The following is a 15,914-nucleotide window of genomic DNA, read 5'->3' as shown; positions in this document are numbered from 1 at the left end:
TTCACACTAACTTTATTATTATTGTGAAATAAAGTAAGCGTGGACATGGGTAAAGGTTGAACTCCCTCATTAGAAGGGATTTTTGACATAGCTGTATATACTATTACCACATTTCTAAGTCATTACAACTTATGTTAAGTGCATATTTTCTGGCTATGTTATGCTACACTGGGAATGAAACTCTCACTGAGTTTGTGATATGAGAAACATGGTGTTCATGCTACCCAACACTTTTAACAACTTTCTTCTTTATCATGCCTTGGAACCTGTGTTCTCTTCTAATTGCCACCCATGAAATCACATATGAATTCATGCTGTCAGCCTGGCTTCTTTGGACTGGTGATTTATTTGGATGTAGGACCTGGGCCTTTTAATTTTGCCAATCAATTTACTTTTATCATCTTCTTGCATTGCAGCTCCTAGAATCCCAGCCTAGAACTACTTGACCTCTGAGTTCTGTTACTCTTGTAGGAGAAATGGGACAGAGTCTGACCTTATAGGTTTTGGGTCCTTTGCTTGTCTTGAGTTATTTGTTTGTCTTGAGCAAAAGCTCAGGAAATGAAGAAGAGATTTGTCCTTGATTGTTCTCTTTAGAACTCTACCAGAAACTTCAGATTGCATTCCTGGACTTATAGATGTGAACACTTGGGCCACTTTTTAGAGCCCATGTAGGCATGCTGAAAATGATGAGCAATGTGTGTGATGAAATGGTAAGCATGCCCTCTGGGGATTTTAAGCTTCATCATGATTTAATGACAAATCATTGTAAATTTACCAGACTTGACTCTTCCGTATAAACATTCACTTTAAGGGAGAGAAGTGTTTATAATTTCTGTAGGTAGCTTCTCTTTTCTAGTTGCCAAAGTTCTTGTTTACTTTATCTCACCCTGTGGCAGTCCAATCCTAGAGTTAGGGGCAAGAATTTAAGGTGTTTCTAATCAGGGGTAATATAGTGGCCCTCAAACACGTTTACTTCTTGGAAGCTGGCTCTGGAAGCCACAATGGGAAAGGGCACTATTGCCATCGCATCTAGATTTAATTCTGGAGATGCCACCTCCTAAATGCTGGGTACCTCACAAGAGTGTGATCTGGCCTAGAATGATTGTGATGAGGCTAAACTTCAGCTCACACCAGGTCCTGCTTCCTAGCCTAAAGCCAACAGAAGCAATCTCATGTGGAAGGTACATCAGTGCTCATAAATAAAGAACCTAAACATTCACAGCACCTGAGGGCAATTCCTTTTTGTTTGTTTTGTTTTGTTTTTAATCCTCACCAGAGGATATTTTTTTCCATTGATTTTCTTTTTTTTTTTGAAGAGTGGGAGGGAGGAGGGAAGGAGAGAGAAATAGAGAGAGAAACATGGTTGCCTCCTGCACCTGCCCTGACCAAAATCGGGAATTGAACCTGCAATCGAGGTACTGGCCCTGGACTAGAAATTGAACCATCAGAACTTCAGGCCGAAGCTCTAACTACTGAGAAAAACTGGCCAGGTCTGTTTGTCTTAAATCCAATATTTAACTGAGGTCTTATTATGTCAGATACCATCTTAGTCACTTTTCATATGTTATCATGTTTATCTTCAAAGCTGAGTTGCTGAGTTTATCTTCTTGCATAGGAGGAAATTCAGGCTTAGAAAGATCATCTAACCAATTAAAAGTTCATCTGGGTACTACCTGATGGAATTTGTATTTGACTCAAAGGTTGTCTGACTTCAGAGACCAAGCCCATAGCCACAGTGTGACTCTATGCACCAGAAAGGGCTAAGGGGGCTTTCTCTAAGATGGTATGTGAAAAAGAGCCCACCTGGGCTTGCATCGGAGTCTTCAGCTGTCCAACAACATTTTTTTTTCATTTTAAATTAAATTTATTGGGGTGGCATTGGTTAATGCAATTATAGATTTCAAGTGCCATTTTCAAAACTTTGAAGACCACTTGCAGAGGTTTCTGGTGACAATACCCCACCATCTATGCCAGTTCGTTCTTGTTCATAGTTTCAAGTAACTTGAGAGGCAGCTGCCCATCATTTCACCCTTTACATGTTCCCAAAATATCATTTATCCAGACCTAATCTGTAAGCTATCATGCTTAAATGTTGGCAACACTGTCCTAGTAATGCTTGGCACTCCATTGAATACATTTTATCTTTTATGCTGATCACCAAGCTCTGTCACTCTGTTGATCAATAAGACTTTATATTACTGGATGCTTTCAAGACATCAAATATCTGACTCCAGCCTGAACCTTTATCAGTGATCAATCAATGGAAGTATACCATTTGGGCACTCGGTGTTAAGGGGGCTTAGGGTGATAATATGGAGTTTCTATAGTAAGCTTTACTTGTCATTTCTCACTGTGTCTCCATTCAGAAAACTCACTTCCATAGAAATTAGGGCTTTAATTCCCACTGTTCTTGAATTGATACCTCACTGACCTGTTAGAAGGCGGGGAACTATAGCCTGATCAGAATTACTTCCAATATGCAAAACTGAATGCTACTTGGTCTCCATAATATAGTCTCCCATTATTTAGGTAAGGGATCAGGAACACTAGGCACATTTGTCATGGCTCTCTCTTCTTATATCCATGAAAGTGATATCTAATCAATCACAGGACTCTATCCCGCTAAACTTGGCTGTAACCGCACATTCTTCACCAGAGTACAAGCAGCTTCTAGCAACTGATAAACATCAGATGTCAGATGAAAAATTCTTGCCATTTCAAACTGGCTATCTGGCTATTTCAGTTTTGCTATCTCTTTGTCTAGCTCCTCTGCTTCACTTGCTACAACTCCATCTTGTTTTCCTTTCAGACTCCTGCTATAGTCTTCATTAGGCGGATTCTAGTGTTCATGCTCCTCTCTCCCATTACCTGGAGTTGTAATCAGAACCCTGGTAACCACTACACACTTTTTCTAGAATAAATAGATTTATAGTAAAAAAAATGTCATCACCTCATAATCTGAATAAAACCATCAATAAAATGAAAGAGAGAAAAAAGAGGGAAAAATGAAAGAGAAAAAGACATATTTCATTAATTTAGAATGAGAGCAAAAGTAAGAGTGAACATCAAAGTTAATCAAAATAAACAATGACTGGCCAGATACATGAGAAAGTGGTGATGGTTATTGCTAACCTGTCTTCTTTTCTTCCTTTTATTCATGAAAGGATAATTATTATACAGTATAGTTCATCTCTCACCAAAAATAAGTTTCCATTAAACATTAAATCTGTTCCAAGTAGCTCTATTCCCTCTCCCTCTCACTGGAGGAAATGATAAGGGATGGGAGGGTAAAGAGGAAAGTTATAAAAGGATTTCAATTTCCTGTAGTAGATTACTCCCTGATTGTTTTCACTAAGCTTCCCTCAAATAAATAGGCTCAGATATTCTATCCAAATCTTCTCACTATGCAATTAGGCCCAAAATATCTATCTTGCATAAACTTTACTGTCAACATGTATTGTTTTTAGAGGTACAAATACAAAGGAAATCAAAAGAAGTTTCCCCTGAATCCTTTAATATATTTTATTAGAACTGAAAATTTTTTAGAAAAAGATACTATCTCAATGATGTTTCATGTCTTTGCTGTTTGGAATGAAGGTTCAAATGAAAAAATAAATAAACCTCACAACTATTCTGTTGTGATCTTTCAGAAGTAGATATTTTTTGTATACTCCTGCTAACAAATTCCTTCAGTTTATATTTTTTGTGTGCATTGAAACATATTTCTCAAAATTAGGCTCAAAACCAGTCAGATCAAACTGATTAGATCTTAAACTTTAGACATGTGAATGTTTGCCTGAAAGAAACACTATAAAAATGTATGTCTATTCCAAATTTAATGACTATCATTTGCATAAACAAACATTGATTGTCAAGTAGAAATTTTGTCTAAAATTTTTTCATTAAGGGATTTTAAAAATAGTATGCACAGGTTATGATTTAGGTGACAGAGACTCAAGTATTTTTTGTTTTATTTCATCATATTACTTATAATCTATAAACAAAGACTAATTTGACTTTGATAAAAATCACAGAATGCTAGAAGTGTCAGATGAAGGCTACTCTTTAATCACTTGTTTAAATTATTAAAGAAACATTCTGGTGTCTCTTTAATCACAAAAGAGATACATCACTCTCATCAATAAGCAAGGGAAAGAAGAATACATTTTCTTGTGACAGTAACACCTTTAGGGAATTAAAATTGCATTGCATAAATATACTACTTATATTGTGCTACTAATGTGATATTTGTGTGTGTGTTCATATTATCTGTTATTTGGGTACATATAAGGCTCTAGATGAGACTCACAGAATCTTTATTTTTTTTCATTACTTATTTTTATGTGGAAAGGAATGTAGTTTCAAAAGAAGTAAAAAATAATATGGTGGCTCTTTAGTAACCTAATCATATCCATTTACTCTGGTCCCCCTGCCTGTGGAGATTAACTCATTAAGCAACCAAGATGTCCTTTAGTAGATGAATGAAAAAATAAACTGTGATACATCTAGACAATAGAATATTATTTAGCACTAAAGGGAAATGAGATATAAAAAGGCATGAAAAGACATGAAAGAATCTTAAATGCATATTACTAAGTGAAAGAAGGCATCCTAATAGCTAACATACTGTATGATTCCAACTATAGGTCATTCTGAAAAAGGCAAAACTATGAAGATAGTACAAACATCACAAGTTGCCAGGTATTAGAGCGAAGGGTGAGATGAATAGGCAGAGCACAGAGACTTTTTAGGGCAGTTAAACTGTTCTGTATGATTCTGTAATAATGGTATTATCAGAATCATTTATGCTTATTTTCTTCAATTATACTTCTATTTCATTTGGATTTCCTAGGGAAACCTTACAATTGCAAGGAACACTGCCTTTTTTAATTCACCTAAACTGTTCAGTTACTTAAATATAAATTTTAAAATTTCATGTTTGTAGTTGGTAAAGAAAAATTTGTATATATTTTATGAAGAGTGAGATTGATTTTCATGATAATGAATAAAATAGTTAAATACTTCGTTATCTTTGATCTATAAATCATTCTTTGATTTAATTGACTACCACGTTCTCATTAAGCTATCATTAGGACATTATCAATATTTTCATGTGACAATATACAAAGGCCACTTTGGAAAAGACATAATGGCTTAGTCCTATCATACTATTAAAATTTCCTCCTCCACATAACTACCCCAAGTCCATCCAAGATGATAAACATATTTTGTCATCAAATATATCTAGGGAATGATGAGTAAAAAAGTTCCCTTTTTGCAGTATTTTTCAGATTCTTTAATTTGCTAATGTGCAAATAAATCTCCAAGCCAGGGTAGCATAGTGTATTTTACCATGGGAACATTTTTCTTTTTGACAGAGAATCCTGCAAGATGAGTATACCATGGGATTCCCCTTGGAAAATGCAGGTCTAGATATTCCAACAATGCATATGTCACTTAACTTTGTAACATTTCTAAATTATAATTTTGAATAATAAAATCTCAGAGATATGTATTTCTTCTAATCCTAATAAAAGTAGAAGTGTTCCCAAATCAATTTGTTACTGATTTGTTCTGTTCCTTTGTTTTGTAAATCATGAATCATAATGAAATACCTGGCTTGTGGACATAACATACATTATACCTTAACATGAAAAATTTGGGAAACATTAAGGTGTAATTTTAACTCAAAGAATAGCAGGTTCATTATTACTCTAATATTTCCCACTATACACTTGGAAAAGGGATTCTGAAGTAAATCTATTAAAATCTAGCCACAGGTGATATGATCAGCCATATTAAAAGGGAATAAAAACATTTAAATATGTGGACAAAGTGTCTAGAAACTATCAATACCTCTTATTATCACAATACCAAGGTGAAGTGATGAAGTGACCTGGTTTTAATCTCAGTGAGTATACACTGGCATATGATTTAAATTTACTGTGTGGAAATCAATCTAGTGACATTTTACTCTTGTGACAAACTATATCTTTATAACTAGATTTCAGCTTAGAAAGTGTGTCCAGTGTGTCCTGGAAGGGTTATCCTATATAATAAAAGCCTAATATGCTAAGTGTCCGATTGTCCGGTAGACCATTCAACCAATCAAAGCGTAATATGCTAATGATATGCTAAGGCACCCAACTGCTCACTATGAAGTGCACTGACCACCAGGGGGCAGACGCTCTGACCTGTAGGTTAGCTTGCTGCTGGAGTCCGGCCCATTGGGACTGAGTGAGACAGGCTGGACATGCCCTGGAGGGACCTCCTAAGGTCCCTCCCCGGCTGACCAACATCTCCTGTTGCTCCCTGGCCCCGATCATGCACCGGTGGGGTCCCTCGGCCTGGTCTGTACCCTCTCACAATCCGGGACCCCTAGGGGGTTGTCAGAGAGATGCTCAGCCAGAAGCCAGGCTTACAGCTGGCGAGCGCAGCAGCAGTAGCAGGAGCCTCTCCCACCTGTGGTGGCGCTAAAGATGTCCAACTGCTGGCTGTCAGTCAGGCATCCCCCAAGGGCTCCTGGACTGCGAGAGGGTGCAGGCTGGGCTGAGGGGCCCTCCTCCTCCTAAGTGCAAAAATTTTGTGCACCATGCCTCTAGTGAAAATATAAAAATGCCAGTGCTCCATATTTGTAGACTGTGGTTAGGTAGGTTGGGGGTGGGTGTCTCAATATTGTAATTATAACCAGATCCTTAATAGATCTTTACACAGCCAACCTGGTTCCTCTTTTATGAACCTACATTTGGAGCCACTGATATAGACCCATGAAAGTCCAAAGAGCCAGAATCGAGCAGCATGTATCTATCAGTAACCTCAGGAGAGACCACGCAACTAGGGAACATAAATACACTCACAAAAAAATTTACAGTCTGTGTGGGTTAGAAATAATTAATTAAGTTGCCAGTGTACTCACTTTTTTTTTTTATTCAAGTCTTCAGTTTACTAATTCCATATAATAAAGTATCAGGTAACAGGAAAATTTCATCCTGGTTGTCCCATGAGTCTTGTAGTTAGAAAGTTATATTATCCATGATTACAAATTAGTAAATTTGATTAACCTGATTCATCCACCTTAGACCTATCAACAATGGAACCAGGCAAAATCATAGAGCCTAGGTGATAATAATCCTAAATCATAAAATCATAATCCTAGGTGATAAGAAATCCATTAAGAAAATGACATTTTGGGGGTCTCCCTGGAATTGGACACTGGATTTTCTCCTGCTCAGTTCCTGAAGGGGAGGAAAAATTACAGCTCACTCACCTTGTCCTGATCTTGTGGCTGCTGCTCCCTCCCAGGTATCCCATCACAAGTCAGGTTCCCTGAAGAGCAGAATGAGATGGAGAAATTGGGCATTATTATTATTATTATTATTATTATTATTATTATTATAGATTATTTTAGTTGTTGGTTAGGCAAAGCTTTCCTGTTGGCTTTTGTCATTGTACATCAATAGAATGTAGGAAAAAGTGAAATATTTTATCAATTTTGTCATTTCCTTTTTGTATTAGCCACAGAACCAGATTATTGATCTTGAGTAACAGATGAAACAAATTTTTTTCTCTTGAATCCTAAGAGCCCTCTCTAGTGGTCTCTCATATTTCACTCGGACACATCACACAGTGGTGATGGACCTTCAAAGCCCTATTGCAGTGATTTTCAACTGCTGTGCAGTACGGATTTTTATAACATGTCAGGGGCACTGACCTCTTTTCCCTTAGATTGTCAAATTTTAAAAAAATGACAACAGCCAACATAACAACAATCATCCAGTCTGCATGAATCAAAAGTCTACTTAAGTTTTTGTCAAATCAGCAAAAAAATATATTTTTTGGTGTACTGCAGAATTTTAGTAATTAGTTTATATGTGCCATGAGATGGAAAAGGTAGAAAATTGCTGCCCTATTCCAATTTGGTGCTCATTTTTGTTCACCGCTTTCTTTCTCCATATCTACTGTAAGTCTCATTTCCCCAGCCTATTGCCATAGATTGTTTGTCTGTAATGAAGCAAGGCCTCAGAAATGTCAAACTTAATGAAAAGAAGGGAGAAAAATAAGGCAAAGTTGGCCACTGAAATTCCTGAGGGTCTCACATTTACAAGGCACACAGGTTTTGCAAATTCATCAACTAAACTTTGAAATGCTTTGGCTCTTGACTCTGGGCAACTATAAATCTCAGTGTTCTATTTATTCACTAGATGGAAATTATTTTACTGTAAAATATAATAGTGAACATTTGTAAATGTGCATGTACATCTATAGGAAAAGCTAGTTTTAAATCAAGTTTGAACATTTAAAATTTTAGTTGAAAATAGGAAATGAATCACTAACTTAAGAATCTTTTAAGTAAACATTTTGCTTTTGTTAATATATTATAAAATTTCCATTAAAAGATTTAAACTCTTATTTAAAAAATGGGTAAAATAGCCTGACTACCCACTAAATGTTTTGCTTTATACTTGTCTCTTGTCACATTTGATCTAGAATAAACATTGAAGCCCTAACTGGTTTGGCTCAGTGGAGAGAGTGTCAGCCTGTGGACTGAAGGGTCCTAGGTTCGATTCCAGTCAAGGGCATGTACCTTGGTTGCAGGCGCACCCCAGTAGGAGGTGTGCAGGAGGCAGCTGATCAATCTTTCTCTCTGATTGATGTTTCTAACTCTCTATCCCTCTCCCTTCTTCTCTGTAAGAAAATCAATAAAATATATTTAAAAAACAAAACAAAACATTGAGGCATTTAATCACTATATATATAACACTTTTGCTCCAATTCTATCATGTTAATCAGAAGATGGAATGAATAATATTCTTAGTTCCAGACTTTGTCTAAGGAACAAATACATGGTGCTAGAATATGTTTGAGAGAAGGAAAGTGAAACAGACAATAGTGTATGAAGGCCTGGGAGGGGCAGGGTTAAGGGGTAAAATTGGGGGACATCTGTAATACTGTCAAGAGTTAAAAATGTAATCTGAAGGAAGGAGCTCAATGCATAGAAATTGTTTATTTTTTGTTGTGTTTTTAGAAATGTATAACAAAAATCAAACCAAACAAAAAGATAACTCTGGATAATTTTTTAAGCTTTTAAATGAGAAGAATATTATGTCTTCCATTTAATCCTATGATAAGTAAGAAGTCAGAACATTCCTTTTGAAGATGCGAAAACTTATGAGATGCTCAATAAACTTTCCCTTCTTACACAGCTAGCTCTGTGGATGTGCCAAAATATCTCTTTCTGCCCATCTATGGTAGATTAGGCCTCATGGCAAGGATTTTTCGCTTCTAGAACCCATGTTTGTTTGTTTTCTCTATATCACAACACCTTTCAATCACACTGTAATATAGCATTCATTAATTATTCCCCAAAAGCCTAGCACCGTGCTGGCTTAATTCGGGAGCATCACAAATTAAAGCAATGAGCACCTATCTCCAACACTTACAACAAGAGACTGATAAATGAAATATCAGTCAATAGAGTCCATCCTACTACCAGTGATATCCAACGGCCTTTGATATTGTCCTGGTGACTGTTTCCCAGGATGTTGAGAGATGTACCTCACCTCTCTCTACTTGTCCCTAACTGCTGCAGTTTTGGTAGCGATAACAATAGAGATTAGTTAGGGTGGCTAATTGTTGCAACACACAATTCCAAACTCTGTGCCTTAACACAATACAAGTTCATTTCTTGCGTGTGGCCGTGTGCAAGGCAAGTTGAGGGGATTGCAGTGAGAGAGAAGCAGGGGAAGCTCGGCTTCAGTCACTCAGTGTCTTTCTATTTGCGCTGTTGTTATCTTCTATATGTGCCCTGTTAGACTGACCCTGAATGAGGAGAAAAGATGATGCAAAGAGAAAAAAAATATTTTTATAGGGCTCATTTTCATTCGTTTTCCATTTGTTGGAATGTAATTGTGTGGCCCTGACCTAAATGCACAAGGTTGGAAAATGTAGATTGCTGCGTTCCTAGAAGGAAGATAAAATGATTTTGTGAACACAAAAAATTCTCTGCCACAAGTACTTTGGCCCCATGGTTAATTTAATAAGTTTGATTAGAAAATAATACCTAAAATACAGATCAAAAGTTTGTTTTCTATGGTATACATAAGCATGGAGAAAACCTGGACTTCTCATGTATAAAAAAATCCATACACCCAATACTATTCTCTCATATCCTCTTTAATCTACCAATGCTTAATTTCTTACATAGTCTGAGCAGGCATGGCAAGAATTTGGAGAGCATTATGCTAAGCAAAATAAGCCAGTCAGAGGAAGGTAAATATCACATGATCTCACTCATTTGTGGAATATAATGAGCAACATAAACTGATGAGCAAAAATAGATCCAGATATATAGAACAGACCACCAAACCTCAGAGGGAAGGCAGGGGAGGATGGGCCGGGGGTGTAGGGGGGTTAAGAGATCAACCAAATAATTTGTATGCACATAAGCTTAACCACTGGACACAGACAATAGGGGGGTGGAGGCCTGGCCTGGGCGGTAGGGGCGGGCTGGAAGAGGACAGTGGGGGATAAAGGGGACATATGTAATACTTTCAACAATAAGAATTTTAAAAAGTAAAAATCAGATACAGAATAGTCATGGGGATGTAAAATAAAACATAGGAAACATAGTCAATAATATTACAATAACTACATATGGTGTTATGTGGTACAAGATTTATCAGGATGATCACATTATAAGTTACATAAATGTCCAATCACTGGATTATACACCTGAAACTATATTGTACCTCAACTCTAACTGAAAAATTAAAAATATATTATTTAAAAAATGAATTTGCGTTTATGTTTAACCTCTCACAATATTCAGGAATCCTCCTTCATCTGTCTCAGGGAAATCAGATCTGTCCAGTGATATTGTCTCTATGTCAGTCAATCATTCATTTCTTTCAGAAAATATATATCTGTTATGTATAAAGCTTTATATGTATACACACTTTGAATAATTATGAATATCAATGGGTTGAATCTGAAAAGAACGAAACATCAATTGAGCTATTAGCTGTTAAAGTGTGTATACATTTTTTGGGGACACCCTCTATACAGTACACACACACACATACACCCAGACACACACACACACAGTGGTCAAAATGGACATGATCCTTGTCCTCCTGGTACTTACAGCTTTGTTAATGGCACATGGGGTGGACAAATATTAATAAATAATGATATGAAATAAGTTTAAGTCTAAAAGATGATATGTATTATATAAGGAATTGCTGAGGGCTATGAAGTATATTACTGAGGGCTTATATAAATCCTGAATGATCTCTGAAAGCTGAAGAATAACTAGGAAAGTAGGAAAGGGGTCCTGAGCAGAGGAAATATCCTGCTCACTCTTATTCCCAGTACAAATGACTGGTAAGTATGGTGCCTCCACTTACCATCTTCTGTGAAGCCACATACCTTCCACTAGCAATTGTGTGTCTAGATTTTCTACCAGTGTCAGAGGAGAAAATTATACAAAACTTTTTGGAGTCTCCAATGAAAGATAAAAATTGATCTCTGTTGATGAATAGGTAACTTTTTTCTCCTGTGAGTCTAATGCTTTTACTATCTTGATCAGAACTTTAAGTCCTATTTAGGCTGGGTTCCCCTGACCTCATAAATCCTCTCCTATCCCTTTTCTATGCACTCCTAAATTTGTTACACATTTCACAAGTAAAACATTGATATCGTTCTATTGACATTCAACTATAAAATGATTCTCAAAATAAATAAGTGTAAGTGTTCATGTAAGTGCTATAAAGTGCATCAAACAATGAAGGGGATAAGCTCTGCAGTACCAGTAAGTACCTCACTCCTCTGGTAGCCATGGTTAACACTTCGCAGAGAGGAAAATAAAATTATAATTATGTGGGGAAAGAGCTGCAGCCAATTGGTGTGGAGCTTGCGAATATCGATACCAACTGAAAGTCAGGAATTAGGGATTTGAGGAATTGCTTTTAATTATTGTTTTATTTGTAGAAAATTAAATATTTAGATTCTTCAAAGAATAATTAAGCTGATTACATGTAGTAATAGCCAAAATAACACATTCATTTTTTAGCAGGTGTATGAAAGTCAAGCACGGTTGAAACTATAATGGACAATAATGACACATAATCAAGGCTGAGCCTTTTAGCTAAATCAACACTTTTATGTCATGTTTGAAGTGCAAACAGAGTGCAATAAAGAATTTAATTTGGATCCTGTTTGAATACCAGTTGACATTTTGTCTTTATCTTAGGCCTTACCATGGTAAAAATGTTTCCAAATGTTCTTGTTTTGTTTAATTTTTGTTTTGGTTGTTGAAGAGATCTTTCTTTGAAATTGTTTATAACTCATTGAAATATTTTATATGACAGGATAACTGTGACCCACATTCCAAGCAACATTTTAAAATCCTTGAAGGAAAAGATAAAAGATGTTCTATCCAGAAAATATAGTATCAAACACAGAGCTGAGGAAATCCTCTCCACCCACTGTACTTTGGGCAAGAACATGAATTACCCATCCTTCAAGAGCTTTAGGAAACATTTTCCTCTCCAATGAGTGACTGTCATTTTTATTACAATATATTAGAATCTTTCTTTCGTCTGTAACACCAGATGAACTTTTCTGGTTGTACCAAATATCAAGACTGTTAAGAAATGTTCTATATAAGTATCATCCTTTATGTTGTAAATAACAAAGAACCCTAATGAAGGTGGAGTAAAGAACTATTCTATTGGCTCACACAACTGACCCATCCATAGATAAAACATTGGGTTTAATTGTTTTACATATTTCTAAAGCTGAGACACCATTTCTCCATGTTCTTTTCTTTGGGGATGCTGGCTTCTTTCAAAGAAGCAAGGGGACTATTGCTAGTTTTAGGGCAACATGATTATTTGTTCATAGTTACTGAGGACAAAAGGGGGTTTCTTTCGCCCAGCCATAATAGGATTGCTATGTTTTGTGTTACACGGGCCAAATTAAGAAACTGCCATGAATTTAGGCTTGAATATACGATTCATCCCTAAAAGCAGTAACTGTTATAAGGAGTGATTGAATCACCTTAAGCTCTGGGGAATCTGTTTTACATGGTGGAAGAGGGGATGATTAAATATCAACAATGCAAACACACTATCTAACAAGAACTCCTTTTTCTGGCCAGTCCTGGATTTGTTGCATTCTATTCTGGTAATATCATTGCTAGACTTATGCCTATAACATTGAAAGTAATTTTGCTTTAAATTCTAAACTGGACAGAGCCCTCAAATTAACCTGGTATCCACCAAACCTCAGTAACTTTACTAGTTGCAAGGTACACAGCTTTTGTGGTTTTCAGATGAAAGAATGATATTGTCACACAAAAGATACACATATTTCCTCCTAATAATGTAAGAGAAAATTTAAAGGAAATCGAGTCTTAAGTGAAATTTGGAAATTTTAAAAAGCATATATTCTTGTTCCTCAGAGGTTAGGATTGGAAAAACCAAGGAGAATTTCATTGTTGGAAAGCAAACCTGTCCCACTATTAAAGTGGCAGAACTTGCTCAGGTGAAGGTGAGTCTAAAGAGATAAAATTCAAGCAATAGAAAGGTCTGTCAACTTTATTATATAGTAATAAAAATAGGCATGGTATTTCTAGCATTAATATTTTTAAGCAAAGTAGTTACAGAAAAGCATTCAATATTTAAATATCACTTAAATGAAAAAATGCAGAATTGCAAAATATGTTGGCAACCGTGGATTTGCCAATATTAGTGGTGGATTAGTGAAGGGATGCTTCCATCTGATGTTTGGCACCCGTGGTAACTGTTGGTGGGTCAAATTTCTAATAGTACGATCCTGGCTGTCTTCTAGGTGTTTTAATGAATTGTAATTAATTTTCTTGGACAGAGAAGTAAACAGAGTAAGACAAAAGCCTTGCCATTGGGATGGGATGAAATCTTGCAGAGGTGAGATTGTTGCCCAGCCATAGAGGTGCTGTTATGTTGATGCAGAGCTTTTCTGTCTAAGCATTTTGAAGGGATGATAAAGCACAAAGCATGTGGCATAGAGCCCTTAACAGAAGGAACACAATTTGATTAATGAGATGTGATAAATGGTTGATTGATTTTAAAGCACATTTGGTGGTTTTCATAAATGATCCATCTTAATTTTGGATGCATTATCAATATATTCAGCAAATGTCATTGGCTATGCCTATTATAAAGACACGCTTTTCTATCCAAAGTTTGATTTTGCCCATAATTTATCATTTGCATTTAGTTCAGATCCAGATTGATGTAGCTTCCCATAAATATTGATCTTGATGGAAATAAGGACAGCTCTTTTACTACAATACTATATTTGTTAATGTTAAATCTAAATATTGCTAGATAGCAATAATGCATCATTACATCCATCACATACAATGTTAGATTAGTTAGAAATGTTTCTGTATATCTGTGGGCTTGCTTCTGAACTCTACTCTGTTCCATTAGTCAGCCCTTGCATCAATACTAAGTTTAATACAGCATTATAATTCTTGATATCTGATAAGACAAGGACCCCACTTGCTTTTCTTATTCTTAAATATCCAGGCTTCTTTAGAGACTTTGATTTCCCACATAAATTATAGAACTATTTATAAAATTACTTCCCCAAAAGTGATTTTTAAAAAATTAGAATTATTACACATTTGTAGCTCAATTTTTGTGATACAGGTATTATTGTAATTTAAAATATAATCCATAAATAAAATACACAAATGCATTAATTAAGGTGTTTTTTAATGGTTTTCAATAAAAGTTAACCATTTGACCTAGAACTCCTTGTGTATTTTTTGACATAATTATTCCTTGGTATATTATATTTTGGTTGCTAAAATTATAATTTCTATCTATTTTTTCTCAGTTTAGATAAATACAATTACTTTTGTATTTTGGTTTTGTATTCAAAATTCGCTAATCTCTCTTAGTAATTCTACTAATGTATATGCAAAATTTTGGGGGTGGGCAACTATGTAGAGCAGGAATTACAAACTCCAGCCCCCTGGACCAAATGCAGTTTGCTCTTTGTTTTGTGAATAAAGTTTTACTGATACACAGCCATACCCATTTGTTTATGTATTGTGCCTGGCTGCTTCTATGACATATATGAATAGTTGTAACAGAGACCATATGGATAGCAAAGTCCGAAATATTTACTATCTTGCTTTTTATATAAAGTGTTTGCTAATCTCTGATTCAGATAATCATATTCACTTCTATGTACCGTCCTCCACCCCCTCAGAAAAACAAACTTTTTTTTCTTTTTACAATCCTTATACCTTTTAATTATTATTCTAGGGTATCCAATATGATATTGAATACAAGTGTTCATGTAGGGTAAACTTGCCTTATTCCCACATTATACAGGAATTACTTTCATCAGTTTGCTATCAAGTATGAATTACTATAACTACTTAAGTCAGGTTATATTTCCTTTTATTTCTAATTTGCTATTAAGATTTCAACCCTAATTTTATTAAGATTGAATACTGAATTTTGAATGATGCTTTTCTGCAATATTAAGATAGTCATATATTAATTATATCCTTTAATGTGCTAATGCAATGATTTGCAGTAATCAATATTCTAATGTAAGTCAAATTCAATACTTGTTTTGAAGTCAATTTAGTCATATTGCATTATTTATTTTGGAAAAAATACATGGATGTTTGTTAAAATTAACTGTTACATGTGTGGGGCTGGAGTTTTCTTTAAGATAAGATGATATAATGACTTTTCAATAATTCTAGTGAATATAAAACTGTTCAGCCGAACCAATGTGGTTCAGTGGTGAAGCAATGCCTGGGAGGTCACAGTTCAATTCCCAGTCAGGGCACATGCCCAGATTGCAGGCCTGTTCCCTAATAGGGAGCCTGCAGTCGATCAATGCGT

This window comes from Myotis davidii, unplaced genomic scaffold (genome assembly GCF_000327345.1).
Source record: "Myotis davidii unplaced genomic scaffold, ASM32734v1 scaffold6, whole genome shotgun sequence".
NCBI classification, from domain to species: domain Eukaryota; kingdom Metazoa; phylum Chordata; class Mammalia; order Chiroptera; family Vespertilionidae; genus Myotis; species Myotis davidii.
Note: the sequence above shows the minus strand (reverse complement) of the source record.